At 37.4% G+C, this 18,041-nt stretch overlaps 1 protein-coding gene and 1 pseudogene across 7 annotated transcripts in view; one reads left to right on the top strand and one right to left on the bottom strand.

Annotated features, from left to right (window-relative positions):
• The window catches only part of RNF180 (ring finger protein 180), a 299,183-nt gene that overhangs the window by 112,784 nt on the left and 168,358 nt on the right, over positions 1 to 18,041 (bottom strand). The gene's annotated exons all lie outside the window — the stretch shown is intronic.
• LOC136794161 (zinc finger protein 706 pseudogene) lies at positions 13,439 to 13,880 on the top strand (annotated as a pseudogene).

Below are 18,041 nucleotides of genomic sequence, written 5' to 3'. Positions count from 1 at the left end.
CCAAATTCATTGTATGAGGCCACCATCACCCTGATACCAAAGCCAGACAAAGATGTCACAAAGAACTACAGGCCAATATCACTGATGAACATAGATACAAAAATCCTCAACAAAATACTATCACACAGAATCCGACAGCAGGTTAAAAGGATCATACACCATGATCAAGTGGAGTTCATCCAAGGAATGCAAAGATTCTTCAATATATGCAAATCAATCAATGTTATACACCACAGTAACAAACTGAAGGAGAAAAACCATATGATCATCTCAATAGATGCAGTGAAAGCTTTCGACAAAATTCAACACCCATTTATGATAAAAAACCCTGTAGAAAGCAGGCATAGAGGGAACTTGCCTCAACATAATAAAGGCAATGTAGGACAAACCCACAGCCAACATTGTCCTCAATGGTGAAAAACTGAAACCATTTCCACTAAGATCAGGAACAAGACAAGGCTGCCCACTCTCAACACTATTAGTGAACATAGTTTTGGAAGTTTTAGCTACAGCAGTCAGAGGAGAAAAAGAAATGAATCTAAATGGAAAAGAAGAAGTAAAGCTGTCACTGTTTGTAGATGACATGATACTATACATAGAGAATCCTAAAGATGCTACCAGAAAACTACTAGAGCTCATCAATGAATTTGGTAAAGTAGCAGGATACAAAATTAATGCACAGAAATATCTTGCATTCCTATACACTAATGATGAAAAATCTGAAAGGGAAATTAAGAAAACACTCCCATTTACCACTGCAACAAAAAGAATAAAATATCTAGGAATAAACCTACCTAAGGAGACAAAAGACCTGTAGGCAGAAAATTATAAGACACTGATGAAAGAAATTAAAGATGATACAAATAGATGGAGAGATATACCATGTTCTTGGATTGGAAAAATAAATATTGTGAAAATGATTATACTACCCAAAGCAATTTACAGATTCAATGCAATCCCTATGAAACTACCAATGGCATTTTTCACAGAACTACAACAAAAAGTTTCACAATTTATATGGAAACACAAAAGACCCCAAATAGCCAAAGCAATCTTGAGAACAAAAAATGGAGCTGGAGGAATCAGGATCCCTGACTTCAGACTATACTACAAGGCTACAGTAATCAAGACAGTATGGTACTGGCACATAAACAGAAATATAGATCAATGGAATAGGATAGAAAGCCCAGAGATAAACCCATGCACATATGGTCACTTTATCTTTGATAAAGGAGGCAAGAATATACAGTGGAGAAAAGACACCCTCTTCAATAAGTGGTGCTGGGAAAACTGGACAGCTGTATTTTAAAAAGTATGAAATTAGAACACGCCCTAACACCATACACAAAAATAAACTCAAAATGGATTGAGGAACTAAATGTAAGGCCAGACAATCTAAAACTCTTAGAGGAAAACACAGGCAGAACACTCTATGACATAAATCACAGCAAGATATTTTTTGACCCACTACCTAGAGTAATGGAAATAAAAACCAACTAAACAAATGGGACCTAATGAAACTTAAAAGCTTTTGCACAGCAATGGAAACTTTAAACAAGATGAAAAGACTACCCTCAGAATGGGAGAAAATATTTTGCAAATGAATCAATGGACAAAGGATTAATCTTCAAAATATATAAACAGCTCATGCAGCTCATATTAAAAAATACCAAAGAACCCAATACAAAAATGGAGAGAAGACCTAATTAGACATTTCTTCAAGAAGACATACATGGCCAAGAGGCATGTGAAAAGCTGCTCAACATCACTAATTATTAGAGAAATGTAAATCAAAACTACAATGAGGTATCACCTCACAGCAGTTAGAATGGGCATCATCAGAAAATCTACAAACAACGAATGTTGGAGAGGGTGTAGAGAAAAAGGAATCCTCTTGCACTGTTGGTGGGAATGTAAATTGATACAGCCAGTGTGGAGAACAGTATGGAGGTTCCTTAAAAGACTAAAAATAGAATTACCATTTGACCCAGCAATCACACTACCGGGCATATACGCAGAGAAAGCCATAATTCAAAAGACACATGCACCCCAATGTTCATTGCAGCACTATGTACAATAGCCAGGTCATGGAAGCAACCTAAATGCCCATCGACAGACGAATGGATAAAGAAGATGTAGTACATACATACAATGGAATATTACTCAGCCATAAAAAGGAATGAAATTGGGTCATTTGTAGAGATGTGGATGGATCTAGAGACTGTCATACAGAGTGAAGTAAGTCAGAAAGAGAAAAACGAATATTGTATATTAATGTATTTATGTGGAATCTAGAAAAATGGTACAAACGAACTAGTTTGCAAGGCAGAAATAGAGACACAGATGTAGAGAACAAATGTATGGACACCAAGGGGGGAACGCTGGGGGGCTGGGGGTGGTGGTGTGATGAACTGGGAGATTGGGATTGACATGTATACACTAATGTGTATAAAATAGATAACTAATAAGAAACTGCTGTATAAAAAATAAAATAAAGTTGAAATTTAAAAAAGAAACTAAGTCATCTCAATCAGTGTACAAAATATTAAAAGAATAACATATATGTGCCTGAACCATCTGATGAGAGTAATAAACACAATTATTTAAATTTATCATTTTATTTTTAATTGTTTCAGTCAAACTATTATCTCTAGGTATTTCTTGAACTATTATTTCAACAAAGTTGTTATTGACTGAAATGTACTTCTAATGTATATTTTGCCATCATGTATAAAGATAGGTTATCTTTGTATAAGTTTATAAGATACAGTTAGAAAAGTCACCCTTTTCCTACTGAAAAACCAAACAGGTGGTATGTGAGAATTCCACAAATTGTAGAAAGAGCTTTCCCATACATAGTCAAACCTCCATTTCAAGAGAAGTACAGAAGATGCTACCTCCTGTGGCCAAGCAGATAGTATAGATCTTGGGAGGAGGGTGGCACCATCTCTAATTATATATTTCTCCACAATCCTGGGACAGGAGAGCACTGATTGCAAAAACATTGCAGCATTGATATTACACATGCAGTAGCATGTTTAACTCATTGATTTTTAATGCTTTTCCTTGTTTTTTTCACCCCCCCGGGTCCTTCTGGGATTCTTATGAAAGTTATGGCTCTCTCCCCCAAGAAAAACTGACGTACTTTCTATATATGTTATTTTGCATAAGTATCAGGGGATTCACAGACAGCTTAAAAAACTTGACCACTGCCTGGATTAAAAACTTCTCTTTTACCACCTGGATAGAATTTTAGCCTTAAGTCAACAAAATTTGTAACATTCAACTAGCTAAAGCTACTAACATTAAATTAAGCATCTTTAAGAATATATCCATGACAGCCATACTCAATGATACCATATTTTAAACTATAAACCTTTTTTCCACTACCCATTGTCTGTTTTTTAAATTAAGGAACAAAACAGTGGGAGAAATGATATGGGATGAGTATCAGGAGGCCAATCCTGATATGTCAGTAGCCCTACTTGAGAAACTGTACTTTGTGTGAAACTAAGTGCTCTCCAGATCTTCCCTATAAGATGTTTACTGTCCATTTTCAAGTCCCTGTCACTGTAGTCTGATATATCTTGTGGCCACATTACGAAAAAAGGGTTTTGAATCTAAGTATTTTACAAATATACCAATATTCATGTTTCTGAAAATACTCATATTTCTACTATTGGCAGAATAAAGCAAAGGAAGTGTGGTAATAGAGTGAGTAGAAATGGCTAATCAACAGCTCTCATACCATTTCTACATAAACTTCTTCCCATCAAGTAGGAATCATGAATATTATGTTAAACCATTATATTCTTATTTCTAAGGAGAATGCTTGGCATATAGAAGATGCTCAGTAAACATGAGTAAACTTGGAGAATGTTAAGACTGGTAAAGGAGAAAAACATACTTGTCATACTGGTAGGACTCTAGAGAAACACTAAAAGTGAACACAAGAAAGATGACTAAAAATAACCTAGGGCTTCCCTGGTGGCGCAGTGGTTGGGAGTCTGCCTGCCAATGCAGGGGACAAGGGTTCCTGCCCCAGTCCGGGAGGATCTCAAATGCCACAGAGTGGCTGGGCCTGTGGGCCAAGGCCACTGAGCCTGCACATCCGGAGCCTGTGCTCCACAATGGGAGAGGCCACAACAGTGAAAGGCCTGCGTACCACAAAAAATAAATAAATAAATAAATAAACAAAAGTAATAAAAATAACCTAAATGTCTACATTTGGATGCATTAGCTGGAGTTCTCCAGGATGTAGAGCCTGAGGCAAAAGTTTATATGACACTATTTTATTAGGGAGTGCAGAGGTGTGAAAAAAAAAAAAGAGAGAGAGAGAAAAAGGGAGAGCAAACATAAGGAGATGAATTTACGAGTAGAAATTTAATTGGTATAAAGTAGTCTTCAGAAAGGGTCTATGAACTATTACGGCCCACATGCATGTACTATGAGTTACAGCCTGTTGGGAGATAAAGAGAGAAGAATTTATCTGCTGGTGCCCACCTCCTATTGGTCCAACATTTGCGCTAGGGAGCATTAACACCTCCTCACATCCAGGTTACACACACACTAGAACCAGGTGGATCTCACTGCATCCCATGCTTCAGTGGTAATAAAGAATCCCTAAGAGGCAATTACTATTAATCTGCTTGCTAGAGCAGTTGCTGGGCAGAGCCCAGCTGAATTGTTCTCTGAGGTGGTAGCTAGGCCAGAACAAGTGACCAAAGGCCTAGACAAGTGAGGCTAAGAGGATTTCTGGAGGCACAAATAAAAATACTTTAGTACATTCATATGATGGAATACTACTCAGCAATAAAAAATATAAATTAATCATATACAGTTTTTATTATATTGAGGTATGTTCCCTCTATGCCCACTTTCTGGAGAGCTTTTTTTTTTTCTTAACATCTTTATTGGAGCATAATTGCTTTAGAATGGTGTGTTAGTTTCTGCTTTATAACAAAGTGAATCAGTTATACATATACCTATGTTCCTATATCTCTTCCCTCTTGCATATCCCTCCCTCCCACCCTCCATATCCCACCCCTCTAGGTAGTCACAAAGCACCGAGCTGATCTCCCTGTGCTATGTGGCTGCTTCCCACTAGCTATCTATTTTACGTTTGGTAGTGTATATAAGTCGATGTCACTCTCTCACTTACCCTTACCCTTCCTCCTCCCCATATCCTCAAGTCCATTCTCTAGTAAGTCTGTGTCTTTATTCCCATCTTGCCCCTAGGTTTGTCATGACCTTTTTCTTTTTTCTTAGATTCCATATATATGTGTTAGCATACAGTATTTGTTTTCCTCTTCGTGACTTACTTCACTCTGTATGACAGACTCTAGGTCCGTTCATCTCACAACAATTAACTCAATTTCCTCTCTTTTTATGGCTGACTAATATTCCATTGTATATATGTGCCACATCTTCTTTATCCATTCATCTGTTGATGGATACTTAGGTTGCTTCCATGTCCTGGCTATTGTAAATAGAGCTGCAATGAACATTTTGGTACATGACTCTTTTTGAATTATGGTTTTCTCAGGGTATATGCCCAGTAGTGGGATTGCTGGGTTGTATGGTAGTTCTATTTGTAGTTTTTTAAGGAACCTCTATACTGTTCTCCATAGTAGCTGTATCAATTTACATTCCCACCTACAGTGTAAGAGGGTACCCTTTTCTCTACACCCTCTCCAGCATTTATTGTTTCTAGATTTTTTGATGATGGCCATTCTGAACACTGTGAGATGATATCTCATTGTAGTTTTGATTTGCATTTCTCTAATGATTAATGATGTTGAGCATTCTTTCATGTGTTTGTTAGCAATCTGTATATCTTCTTCGGAAAATGTCCATTTAGGTCTTCTGCCCATTTTTGGATTGGGTTCTTTGTTTTTTTGATATTGAGCTGCATGAGCTACTTGTAAATTTTGGAGATTAATCCTTTGTCAGTTGCTTCATTTGCAACTATTTTCTCCCATTTTGAGAGTTATCTTTTGGTCTTGTTTATGGTATCCTTTGCTATGCAAAAGCTTTTAAGTTTCATTAGGTCTCATTTGTTTATTTTTGCTTTTATTTCCATTTCTTTAGAATCTGGGTCAAAAAGGATCTTGCTGTGATTTATGTCATAGAGTGTTTTGCCTATGTTTTCCTCTAAGAGTTTGATAGTGTCTGGCCTTACATTTAGGTCTTTAATCCATTTTGAGTTTATTTTTGTGTATGGTGTTAGGGAGTGTTCTAATTTCATACTTTTACATGTACCTGTCCAGTTTTCCCAGCACCAATTATTGAAGAGGCTCTCTTTTCTCCACTGTATAGTCTTGCCTCCTTTATCAAAGATAAGGGGACCATATGTGCATGGGTTTATCTCTGGGCTTTCTATCCTGTTCCATTGATCTATATTTCTGTTTATGTGCCAGTACCATACTGTCTTGATTACTGTAGCCTTGTAGTATAGTCTGAAGTCAGGGATCCTGATTCCTCCAGCTCCATTTTTTGTTCTCAAGATTGCTTTGGCTATTTGGGGTCTTTTGTGTTTCCATATAAATTGTGAAACTTTTTGTTGTAGTTCTGTGAAAAATGCCATTGGTAGTTTGATAGGGATTTCATTAAATCTGTAGGTTGCTTTGTGTAGTAGAGTCATTTTCACAATGTTGATTCTTCCAATCCAAGAACATGGTATATCTCTCCGCCTATTTGTATCATTAATTTCTTTCATCAGTGTCTTATAATTTTCTGCCTACAGGTCTTTTGTCTCCTTAGGTAGGTTTATATCTAGATATTTTATTCTTTTTGTTGCAGTGGTAAATGGGAATGTTTTCTTAATTTCCCTTTCAGATTTTTCATCATTAGTGTATAGGAATGCAAGATATTTCTGTGCATTAATTTTGTATCCTGCTACTTTACCAAATTCATTGATGAGCTCTAGTAGTTTTCTGGTAGCATCTTTAGGATTCTCTATGTATAGTATCATGTCATCTGCAAACAGTGACAGCTTTAATTCTTCTTTTCCAATTTGGATTCCTTGTATTTCTTTGTCTTCTCTGACTGCTGTGGCTAAAACTTGTAAAACTATGTTGAATAAGAGTGGTGAAAGTGGGCAGCCTTGTCTTGTTCCTGATCTTAGTGGAAATGGTTTCAGTTTTTCACCATTGAGGGCGATGTTGTCTGTAGGTTTGTCATATATAGCCTTTATTATGTTGAGGTAAGTTCCCTCTATGCCTACTGTCTGCAGGGTTTTTAGCATAAATGGGTGTTGAATTTTGTCGAAAGCTTTCTCTGCATGGATTGAGATGATCCTATGGTTTTTCTCCTTCAGTTTGTTAATATGGTTTATCACATTGACTTATTTGCATAGACTGAAGAATCCTTGCATTCCTGGGATAAACCCCACTGGATCATGGTGTATGATCCTTTTAATGTGCTGTTGGATTCTGTTTGCTAGTATTTTGTTTAGGATTTTTGAATCTATGTTCATCAGTGATATTGGCCTGTTGCTTTCTTTCTTTGTGAAATCTTTGTCTGGTTTGGTATCAGGGTGACAGTGGCCTCACAGAATGAGTTTGGGAGTGTTCCTCCGTCTGCTACATTTTGAAAGAGTTTGAGGATAGGTGTTAGCTGTTCTCTAAATGTTTGATAGAATTCGCCCGTGAAGCCATCTGGTCCTAGGCTTTTGTTTCTTGAAAGATTTTTAATCACAGTTTCAATTTCAGTGCTTGTGACTGGTCTGTTTATATTTTCTATTTCTTCCTGGTTCAGTTTCAGAAGGTTGTGCTTTTCTACTAATTTGTCCATTTCTTCCAGGTTGTCCATTTTATTGGCATACAACTGCTTGCAGTAATCTCTCATGCTACTTTGTATTTCTGCAGTGTTGGTTGTTACTTCTCTTTTTTCATTTCTAATTCTATTGATTTGAGTCTTCTCCCTTTTTTTGTTGATGAGTCTGGTTAATGGTTTTTCAATTTTGTTTATCTTCTCAAAGAAACTGCTTTTCATTTTATTGATCTTTGCTATTGTTTCCTTCATTTCTTTTTCATTTATTTCTGATCTGATCTTTATGATTTATTTCCTCCTGCTCACTTTGGTTTTTTTTTTGTTGTTGTTCTTATTCTCTAAGTGCTTTAGGTATAATGTTAGGTTGTTTATTTGAGATGTTTTTTGTTTCTTGAGATAGGATTTTATTGCTAAAAACTTCCCTTTTATAACTGCTTTTGCTGCATCCCATAGGTTTTGGGTTGTCATGTTTTCATTGTCATTTGTTTCTAGGTAGTTTTCAATTTCCTCTTTGATTTCTTCAGTGATCTCTTGGTTATTAAGTAGTGTACTGTTTAGTCTCCATGTGTTCGTATTTTTTACAGATTTTTTTCCTGTAATTGATATGTAGTCTCATAGTGTTGTGGTCCCAAAAGCCAGTTGATACCATTTCAATTTTCCTAAATTTACCAGCCTTGATTTGTGATCCAAGATATGATCTACCCTGTATACTGTTCCATGAGTACTTGAGAAGAAAGTATATTCTGTTGTTTTGGGATGGAATTTCCTATAAATATCAATTAAGTCTATCTTGTTTAATGTATCATTTAAAGCTTGTGCTTATTTATTTTCATTTTGGATGATGTGTCCATTGGTGAAAGTGCGGTGTTTAAGTCCCTTACTATGATTGTGTTACTATCTATTTCCCCTTTTATGGCTGTTAGTATTTGCCTTATGTATTGAAGTGCTCCTATGATGGTTGCATAAATATTTACAATTGTTATATCTCTTCATGGATTGATCTGTTGATCATTATGTAGTGTCCTTCTTTGTCTCTTGTAATAGTCTTTATTTTAAACTCCGTTTTGTCTGATGTGAGAATTGCCACTCCAGCTTTCTTTTGTTTTCCTTTTGCATGGAATATCTTTTTCCATCCCCTCACTTTCAGTCTGTATGTGTTCCTAGGTCTGAAGTGGGTCTCCTGTAGACAGCATATATACGGGTCTTGTTTTTGTATTCATTCAGCCAGTCTATGTCTTTTGGTTGGAGCATTTAATCCATTTACATTTAAGGTAATTATCGATATGTATGTTCCTATTACCATTTTCTTCATTGTTTGGGGTTTCTTATTGTAGATATTTTCCTTCTCTTGTGTTTCCTGCCTAGAGAATTTCCTTTAGCATTTGCTGTAAAGCTCATTTGGTAGTGCTGAACTGTCTTAGCTTTTGCTTCTCTGTAAAGGTTCTAATTTCTCCATTGAATCTGAATGAGAGCCTTGCTGGGTATAGTAATCTTGGTCATAGGTTTTTCCCTTCCATCACTTTCAATATGTCCTGCCCCTCCCTTCTGGCTTGCAGTTTCTTCTGAAAGATCAGCTGTTAACCTTATGGGGGATTCCCTTTTATGTTGTTTGTTGTTTTTTCCTTGCAGCTTTAAATATTTTTCTTTGTATTTAATTTTTGATAGTTTGATTAATGTGTGTCTTGGTGTGTCTCTCCTTGGATTTATCGTGTATGGGACTCTGCATTTCCTGGACTTGATTAACTATTTCCTTTCCCATATTAGGGAAGTTTTCAACTATAATCTCTTCAAAAATATTCTCAGTCCCTTTCTTTTTCTCTTCTTCTTCTGGGACCCCTATAATTTGAATGGTGATGTGTTTAATATTGTCCCAGAGGTCTCTGAGACCGTCCTTAATTCTTTTCATTCTTTTTTCTTTATTCTGCTCTGTAGTAGTTATTTCCACTATTTTATCTTCCAGGTCACTTATCCATTCTTCTGCCTCAGTTATTCTGCTATTGATTCCTTCTAGAAACTTTTCAATTTCATTTCATGTGTTGCTCATCATTGTTTGTTTGCACTTTAGTTCTTCTAGGTCCTTGTTAAACTCTTCTTGTATTTTCTCTGTTCTATTTCCAAGATGGATCATCTTTACTATCATTATTCTGAATTCTTTTTCAGGTAGACTGCCTACTTCCTCTTCATTTGTTAGGTCTGGTGAGTTTTTAACCTTGATCCTTCATCTGCTGCGTTTCTCTGTCTTCTCATTTTGCTTAACTTACTGTGTTTGGAGTTTCCATTTCACAGGCTGCAGGTTCGTAATTCCCGTTGTTTTTGGTGTCTGCCCCTAGTGGCTAAGGTTGATTCAGTGGGTTGTATAGGCTTCTTGGTGGAGGGGACTAGTGCCTGTGTTCTCATGGATGAGGTGGGAGCTTGTCTTTCTGTTGGTCAGGACTGTGACCGGTGTGTGCTTTGGCGTGTCTGTAACCTTATTATGATTTTAGGCAGCCTCTCTGCTAATGGGTGGGGTTGTGTTCCTGTCGTGCTAGTTGTTTGGCATAGGATGTCCAGCACTGTAGCCTGCTGGTTGTTGAGTGCAGCTAGGTCTTAGCATTGAGAGGGAGATCCCTGGGAGAGCTTTCGCTGTTTGATATTACGTGGAGCTGGCAAATCTCTGGTGGGCCATTGTCCTGAACTCAGGTCTCTCACCTCAGAAGCACAGGCCTGACATGCGGCTGGAGCACCAAGCCCCTGCCAGCCACAGAGATCAGAAGAAAAGAGAGAAAGAAAGAAAGAAAGAAAAAAAAGAATAAAATAAAAGTTATTAAAATAAAAAAATATTAAAAATTAAAAAACTAGAAAGTAAACAACAAAAAAAGAAAGTAGCAACCAAGCCAAAAAACAAATCCACCAATGATAACAAGTGCTAAAAACTATACTAAAAACAAAAAAACAACAACAAAAAAACGGACAGACAGAACCCTAGGACAAATGCTAAAAGCAAAGCTATACAGACAAGAGCACACAAAGACTCATACACATACACACTCACAAAAAGAGAAAAAGGAAAAATATATATATATCGTTGCTCCCAAGGTCCACTACCTCTATTTTGGGATGATTTGTTGTCTATTCAGGTATTCCACAGATGCAGGGTACATCAAGTTGATTATGGAGATTTAATCCGCTTCTCCTGAGGCTGCTGGGACAGATTTCCTTTTCTCTTCTTTGTTCACACAGATCCTGGGGTTGTTTCTGTTCTGGATTTGGCCCCGCCTATGTGTGTAGGTCACCAGAGGGATGGAGTTTGGAGCAGCTGATTCGGGGGCTCTGGCTCACTGAGACTGGGGGGGGAGGGAGGGGCATGGAATGAGGGGCGAGCCTGCGGTGGCAGAGGCCGGTGTCACGTTGCAACAGCCTTAGGTGCACTGTGTGTTCTCCTGGGGAAGTTGTCCCTGGATCACAGGACCCTGCCCGTGGTGGGCTGCACAGGCTCCCGGGAGGGGAGGTATGGATAGTGACCTGTGCTTGCACACAGGCTTCTTGGTGCCTGCAGCAGCAGCAGACTTAGCATTTCATGCCCGTCTCTGGGGTCCGTGATGATAGCCGCAGCCCGCGCCTGTCTCTGGAACTCGTTTAGGTGGTGCTCTAAATTCCCTCTCCTCGCGCACCCTGAAACAATGGTCTCTTGCCTCTTAGGCAGGTCCAGACTTTTTTCCCGGACTCCCTCCCGGCTAGCTGTGGCACACTAGCCCCCTTCAGGCTGTGTTCATGGAGCCAACCTCAGTCCTCTCCCTAGGATCTGACCTCCAAAGCCAGAGCCTCTGTACCATTTTAAATGTTTGAAACAAATATTGTGGATATTATTCATAAAAACAATGCTTAAATTTTATTTTGTCTCCTGAGGGCTGGCTGTGAGGTGGGGTATAATCCTTTACTCAGCTGGAGACGCAAGTGGGACAGGATTTCAATTGTTGAACATCCCCAAAGGAGGGTGGCTAGTGATCCAAATTACAGCACCCAGGGTAATAATGCCTTTAATCTGGGCTGATATCAATATTCAAAGGGCAAGGTATGAAAAACAGGGTATCAAAGCTTCCATAGCAGTAGTGAAAGTTATGACATTTCAGGAATTCTGTGCTTTTTGTTTTTTTTTTTAATTTTATTTATTTATTTTTGGCTGTGTTGGGTCTTTGTTGCTGCGCGTGGGCTTTCTCTAGTTGCGGCGAGCTGGGGCTACTTTTCATTGTGGTGCATGGGCTTCTCATTGCAATGGCTTCTCTGGTTGTGGAATGCAGGCTCTATGCACATGGGCTTCAGTAGTTGTGGTACGCAGGCTCAGTAGTTGTGGCTCGCGGACTCTAGAGCACAGGCTCAGTAGCTGTGGCACACAGGCTTAGTTGCTCCATGGCATGTGGGATCTTCCCAGACCAGGGCTTGAACCCATGTTCCCTGCACTGGCAGGCAGATTCTTTTTTTTTTTTTTTTTTTTTTTTTTTCAGATTCTTAACCACTGCACCACCAGGGAAGCCCTGGAATTCTGTGTTTGATGTAAGCCTCTAGACATGGCGGGGGAAAGGTGAATGGGTCTTAATACCCAGAGGAAAGAGACAAAAGATGGCTACAAAGTTATTAAGGCATGAATTATGTAATTCAGAGCTCCAGTCCAAGCTGAAACAGTAGTGGAAATCAGGAAGTCTAAAGGTGGCCAACTCAACAGAAGGCACAGGTTATACTTGGTGGCAAGACAGGTTTTGACCCATCCTCTGGTACCTCGTAAGGTAACAAGCTTAGCAAGGATTGGTTCAGATGCAATGTGAGGCTGAGCTGGGCAAAGCTGGGATAAGCAATGATCTATATTACCTATGTTTATATCAAGTAGGATTGCAAAGCAAAAAAGTCTGACTACATATGTCTTTGATTGTGATTTGGTTTTTCTCAACATTTTAACATTTCTAAAATTGGTATCTAATTTCAAATCAGATATATGTCTTTCATTTGAAAATCTTCCCACCTCTCCACAAAGGCTTTACTGATTAAATTGATGGTCAAATTGGTTTCTTAAAAATAATCACGAAGACTATATATGTTTCTCTTCCTAGTGTTTTTTCCTATGTATTAGCACTCCTTTAATTTTAAAAATAAAATTAATACATCAAACTAAAAATATTCTGCACTGCAAGGAAAATCATCAACAAAATGAAAAGGCAACCCACTGAATGGTAGACAATATTTGCAAATCATATATCTGATAAGGGGATTATATCCAAAATATATAAAGAATTCATAAAACCCAGTAGCAAAAAAACCCAAACAATCCAATTAAGAAATGGATAGAGGATGTGAATAGACATTTTTCCAAAGAAGACATGCAGATGGACAACAGGTACATGAAAAGATGCTCAACATCATTAATCATCAGGGAAATGCAAATCAAAACCACAATGAGATATCATCTCATACCTGTCAGAACGGCTATTATCCAAAAGACAACAAATAACAAGTGTTAGGATGTGGATTAAGGGGAACCCTGTGCGCTGTTGGTGGGAATATAAACTGGTGCAGTAATTATGGAAAATAGTATGGAGGCTCCTCAAAAAATTAAAAATAACTCTCCCTCCTGCCACCTCCCCTGGCCCTCTCGCGCTGCGTGGTTTCTCTGATGCAAGACTGTCCCGGCCCAGATATGGCTCGTGGACAGCAGACGATTCTATCTCAGCAGAAAAATGCCAAAAAGCTGGACAAAAGAAGAAACAAGGACATGATCAAAGGGCTGCTGCTAAAGCTGCCTTAATATGTATCTGCACTGTCTGTAAGACACAAATGCCAGACCCTAAGACCTTCAAGCAGCACTTTGAGAGCAAGCATCCTAAGACTCCACTTCCTCCAGAATTAGCTGATGTTCAGGCATAAAATTGTTTACAGGGGAATTTGTGACACCTTTGACTCTTCTCCTGTCTCAGATCTTAGGTAACAAACCTGCAGCTGCTTTTCTAACAAACTGTTGATCGGTAAAAATAAAGGGGCTACAGAAACACTCATTTTTATGCTGTTCCCTTTTGGGCTTCATGCAAAGACAATTCTGTGCAAGTGTACAGTTGACTCTGATTTGGAAATCTGAAAATCAGTCCATCCTTGTTATAAAATATTTTTTTACAGTTGTAATTATATTGATGTTCATATTGTATAAAATAACTCATTTAATAAAGTAGTACTTTGATTTTACAACATCACAGGATAAATGGTTCTAGAAATTCTGTTCTAACTTTCTACATTATTTGCCTTATAAAAATTGAATGAATTCATCAGCTAGAATTGCAAGCACAATTCTTATCTCTCTTTCTAATTCAGGGGCATGTTCATAGTTAAACTAGAGCAGACTCATTCATTAAATGTGTGCACACGATTTTACTGGAAGCTGCTGACCTAGGTGAAGAATGACTTATCTGCTGCCTTAGTATATTGCAATCATGTGTCATTTCCCCCTCTGATTGTTTCTTGTGATTGAGGTTGGAATATTTAAACTTGCTGTGTGACCTGGCTATACCTGCCAGCCACGTATAGCCTGTAGATAACTGATAAATTCCTTAAAGTGGTTGGATTGTCAGTGAGCCCGTCTGAAAAATTAGGTTCTGAAGTATATGCCACAATGAAGTAATCAGCCTATTGTTCAATACAAAATATGATGGAACATATGTGTACTGGTAAAGATCTTTTATAAATTATACTTGATTCTTTGAAAATTATTCAAGTTCTTTCATTTAAAATTGAAACTCATAATTTTCAAGGAGTTTTTAGAAGTTAATTACAATTTGGCCAACTTATGAATGGATTTTGCATTACAGAAAGATTGGAATAGCTTGAACCTTCTCCTTCCTTTCCTTTTTAAGTGAGTAGTTGATTTTTACTTTGTGCTGGTTCCTAAAATCAAAGGCTGTGTATAGTATGACTTCCATCTGAACTAGAAAAGTATTAAAATAGGCCAATATCCACATTTTTTGGCTCTAAGGATGGGAAGTGGGTTGGTTCCGATGAATGAGGTAAATCCTACCCAGTTAAAAAAGACTAATTTAGGTTTCTTCTAATTTGCTTTTGCCAACTATTAATACAAGTGAAACTGCTGTAACTCAGTTTAAATTTAAAGTTGATAGAATAGGAAGAACACTCAAATATTTACTGGTAATTGCTTAGAGCCACAAATCTGATCCTGTGGATTACAAAATGCATTCCCTCTTTCTGATGTAACTCATCACTGCATTTGTTTTGTAGCTATACATATTCTGCCCACCTTGTTTGTCTTCACTGTAAGTTTAAAATAAGATATTTCCAAGGAAAAGCTTCAGTGGTGATAATTTCTTAGTAACTCCTATTCTTATACTCTTACTTTAAAATAGTCATTTTTTTTATGTATTTGATTTCTTCAGTTTCAGGTTATTAGTTAATTCCCAATATGTTGGTTACCAGAACATAAGATTTGGCCTAACTGCTTATAGTAGTTATTAACAGAGGTTCTGGTTAAATTACAATTTAAAAGTTTTAAAAAGTGCTTTGAGCATATGTATGTTTATATTAGTAATAAATCATTTAAAAACCTTTCACAAGTTTTGGTTTAATTTTTTTTCATTTGTTTTACTAACTCAGAATAAAAGCTTTATGTTCTTGTAAAAAAATTAAAAATATAACTACTATATGACCTAGAGAGTCCACTTCTGGGTATTTGTCCGGAGAAAACAAAAACACTATTTCAAAAAGATATGCGCACCCCTATGTTCATTGCAGCATTATTTTCAATAGCCAAGGTATGGAAAAAGCCTAAGTGTTTAATGATGGATGAATGGATAAAGAAATTGTGGTATTTATACACACATACACACACACACATAGACACATACTGGAATACTATTCAGACATAAAAAAAAGAATGAAATCTTGCCCTTTGTGACAACATGAATGAACCCTGAGATCATTATGCTATGTGAAATAAGTCAGACAAAGAAAGACAATAATTATATATGAAATTTAAACAACAACAACAAGAAACCAAGCTCATAGATACAAAGAACAGATTGGTGGTTGTCAGAGGTGGGAGATGGGTGGGTGGGAGAAATGGGTCAAGGGGGTCAAAAGGCATAAACTTCTAGCTATAAAATAATTAAGTCATGAGGATGTAATGTACAGCATGATGACTATAGCTAATAATACTGTACTGTATGTTGGAAAGTTGCTAAGAAACTAGATCTTAAAAGTCTTTATCATAAGAAAAAACCATTTTTAAAACGGTGTATGGTAACAGATGTTAACCAGACTTGCAGTGATCATTTCACAACACATATATATAGAGAATCATTATGTTATACACTGGAAACTAGTATAATGTTACATGTCAAATACACGTCAATTAAAAAATCCCCTCAAAACCAAAAAAACAAAATGAAGATTATCCTCTCTCTTGATATGTTCTTCCTTAAAGATACACATGTACAAATCTCTCCTATTAAAAACAACAGAAAAACCTCTCCTTGGATGCTGTGTTTCCATCTAGCTACAATCACCTCTCTCCTTCCCTTCAGAGTCAAGTTCCTGGAAAGAAAAGAATATAATTTCTGCCTATTATTTCCCACTACCTACTTAAAATAAAACTGCTCTAGCCAAAGGTCATCTATCTATGACCCAATCGCCACATCCAGCAGCCAATTTTTAGTCCTCATTGTACTCGACAATTCTGTAGCATTTAACGCTGTTGGCCAATTTCTTCTCTTAAAACTGTCCTTTTTAAGAATGCCACTTACGTGGAGTCTCACTTTAATTTCTAACCCTGTTTCCATTTCTGGCTTTTCTTCCTTTGGCCACCCACTAAACACTGGTATTCTGTAGTGCCCAGCCTTGGACCTTTTCTTTTCTAACAGTACCTGTTCTCCTTGAGCAATCTCTTTAATTTCTATAGTTTTTAGCCACTACCTGTTACGCTGATGACTCAAGAATCTCTATATTTAGCCCAAATCACTCTCCTAAACCCCCAATCCATTAATCTATGGATATCTATTAATTTAGTAGATTTCCATCTCTCTGTAGATTTGCCACCCAGGCACAGGAAAACATTAACATGTTCAAAGGTAAGTCAACTTTTCCCTTAAACCTCGGCCTCATCCAAAATCCAAGAATCTCTATATTTAGCCCAAATCACTCTCCTAAACCCCCAATCCATTAATCTATGGATATCTATTAATTTAGTAGATTTCCATCTCTCTGTAGATTTGCCACCCAGGCACAGGAAAACATTAACATGTTCAAAGGTAAGTCAACTTTTCCCTTAAACCTCGGCCTCATCCAAAATCTTAGTGACTGTCACCACAATCCAGTTGTTACTGCTCTGAGAAAGAAATTTAGCAGTCCTTTCAGATTTTTCCTTTATCTTCATGTTCTACAACTTTCCAGCAATCAATTCATATAGATTCCACTTGTTTAAAAGGCCTTTAATTTACTCCCCTTTTCTCTTCCTATTGTTACTGCCTCAGTTCAGCCCTCAAAATCTTGTGTGGACTTAAGAGTCTCCTTCTCTTTCACGATCCCTACAGTTCATGCTCTATACTGCTGCCACACAGATCTGCCAAACAGATCTTTCTAATACATTGCTGGCTCTGTCTTTTAGAGGAAAGGGATATTTTTACTTTTCAATCCAGCGAAACCTCCACGCAGCCTTAGGTAAAGGATTTACAAATCAAGTAAATCAGTTTACAGATAATTGACCAAACCATGTTACTTAACTAGCGAATGAGGTCACTGTGTTAAAAATGCATGCCTGCCACCATCTTCTTCTCCTCTCCTTTTTCCATATTATTATGATGTACAGAAATATGACACTTTTAGGTTGAGAGGCCAGCTGGTGGGCTGGTAGCAAGTTTGAATTTGGAGCTTTATTTTCTACTTAAAAAAGGAACACACAATTATGGTAACAAATGAAACAATACAATATTATAATATAAGCAAAGCAAGTGGTGGCAGACACTATTAGTGGGATAACCCAATAATTTCTCCAACTCTCTTCTCCTTTATAAGAACTGTTTTCTCTTACAGAATCCAGAAAGCCTAAATAGTTGTTTACCCAGGTTTTCTCACAGCTAGAGTTGTCCCAACTTTGGCCAATGAGATATAAGGAAAGTATGACGACAGTTTCTGGGAAAGCTTTGGCATTCCCAATGAAAAGGGGAGGAAGAGCTAATAATATCTCTTCCCTTTCTTTGAACATGATGATTCTGATATTTGGATCTGTTACAGCCATCTTGCAACAT

This window comes from Kogia breviceps, chromosome 4, assembly GCF_026419965.1.
Source record: "Kogia breviceps isolate mKogBre1 chromosome 4, mKogBre1 haplotype 1, whole genome shotgun sequence".
Taxonomy (NCBI): Eukaryota; Metazoa; Chordata; class Mammalia; order Artiodactyla; family Physeteridae; genus Kogia; species Kogia breviceps.
The sequence above is the reverse complement of the archived record's forward strand: the minus strand, read 5'-3'. Positions and strand labels throughout refer to the sequence as shown.